A 2,340-nucleotide genomic window follows, 5' to 3' on the forward strand; every position below is an offset into this window, starting at 1 on the left:
CTAAACTCCGAACTGAACGGAAATCAATTTACTCTATAGTCTGGGCACAATGATACACATAAGTGATAACTCATCCCGAAGAACTGCTCCTGAAAGCATGAATTCACTACTGATGCTAATACCAGTGCCATTTCTTAGAATACAATTCTTATCTTTCCTTAGTATCTACAATCATCGACACATACATACACTCTTTTCGATACTTGCTTTTCTAACTAAACACATCATCTGCTTTGATTTCTTCATAGGCTACGAATACCACATTCACATATTAATACTTAGTTTGGAGTCCACAAACTTACATTCTTCAAAGATTCAAGCTTAGCTTCTAAAACATAACATGAATATCCACAAATCTTTAATAAACATACTATTCTCATTCTAGCCTTCAAATATCATATCTCTTAAACTTATACTTCTCCACACCCTAAGAATCGCAGCTATATCTCTATCAATCAACACATATAATTCCCAACTTCCACACTTAGATTCTTACATATATAATTTCAAGCCTATTCATTCACCATATAAACAACTAACCCCATAAGGCATACTCTGCTCACTTTAGAGAACACTGTCCTGAAACTATCTGCGGGGACCGTGAGAGAAAGTTCTATCTAAAAGACTTTGGCTTCACTACTTCTATTACCTTAAGAGTAAGGTAAATCTGACATAAGTAGATCATTGCAAGAGTCTACATAACTCTGTTGGGAAATCTTGCTATAGCATGATTTGGATCATGAAAGAACGAAAACTCTTGTATAAGACTACTAGATGCGGCTTTTCAGACTTCCTAGGACACTATTGAACCTTAGTCTCTGATACCAAGTTTGTAATGCCCCGATTTCCATGAACTAGAACGCCACACGGTGCTCGTGACACTGAGGGACCACAAGCTAACCCTTCACTAATATCCATATCTGTTCACTGCATAATATAATATGATAAATACGGAAACTGGCTAAATCTGTCCATAAGGTTCAAACATCTAGAAATATACAATACCTTAAACCACACACTAATACATCTGTCTGAAAAGCCTCTACACTGTTTGAACTGTGGAGTTGAAGGGATAATTCCCCAACTAACTTCGTCTACTAAAATCATCAAAACACTGAAATAGAATATCCTCGGATGATGAGGACTTACTGCTGCACCCACTGCTATAAGATCTGACAGCTAAATATACTCTGAATCTCTCTCTTCTGAACCTATGGTAGAGAAAACACCATAGCGCGAATGCGTCAGTACAAAGAATATACCGAGTATGCAGGGATAGGGTAAGGTGAAATATAAGGTTTATGCATAAACATAACAATCTGAATAATATGTATTCGCTAGAATAAACATCTATTGAAACTCTGTAGTTACTAATTTTGAAACATATCTGATCAACAATACACACATAGATGTATAAAGTACAACTGAAATTATCATGACACCGAATGTTACATTTTGAACACTGACACCTGAAAATAATAATGTTGACAATAAGATACTGAGTATTTGAAGCTACTAGAGCTGACATCTGTACTTATCTATACTGGGAAATCAGATAACTGATATTACTGATATTTGATATTCAACTTCACCAACTCTGGAACACTGAACAACTTTATCTGAGATCAACCCTCATCTAGCAGGAAGTCTTTATACTCAATGATAATGATAATGGGTAAATAAGTTCGAGAGCAACCCTCATCTCGCAAGAAGTCTCGCTAACCAATGATAATGATAATTGGTAAATAAGTTCAAGAGCAACCCTCATCTCGCAGGAAGTCTCTCTACTCAATGATAATGATAGCAATACTGGGAGGCCTGTATCTGACAGGCTCAACTTCAGCACATTAACTGAGTTCTTTTTTGAGACTGTTACTGAAACTGTGGAAGTAATCATTTAACCGACATGCCCCACTTAGCACATGTAGGATCCAACCTGTACCCCAGCTGGAAGAGTGTAAATACCGTGCCACCCGTAAAGACAACTGATAGGACCCTCTACTATCAGGACCTCCAACGAGAATGGTGGGACCCTCTACTCGCAGGACAACCACCTCATCTAACCCTTTACTCGCAGGATAGATGTCTCAACCTATGCTGGCGAAGTAGTTCTGGAGCATAAGGATTGCTACCAGAAATCGAACCCTCTACTCGCAGGAATGTTCCCATCCTTAGCTCGCTCGGTGTTCAATCCTACTCCCAACTGAAAGACACTTAATCGGTTCTCAACTATACTCAACTGAACTGAATTCGTTCTCACATTATGATACTTTATAAATATGATAGAGTTCGCTTGATTCCGTTCTCTGACGGAGTATTTCTAAATGCCACTTACTTTTA

Source organism: Capsicum annuum, chromosome 3 (assembly GCF_002878395.1).
Source record: "Capsicum annuum cultivar UCD-10X-F1 chromosome 3, UCD10Xv1.1, whole genome shotgun sequence".
In the NCBI taxonomy this organism is placed as follows: domain Eukaryota; kingdom Viridiplantae; phylum Streptophyta; class Magnoliopsida; order Solanales; family Solanaceae; genus Capsicum; species Capsicum annuum.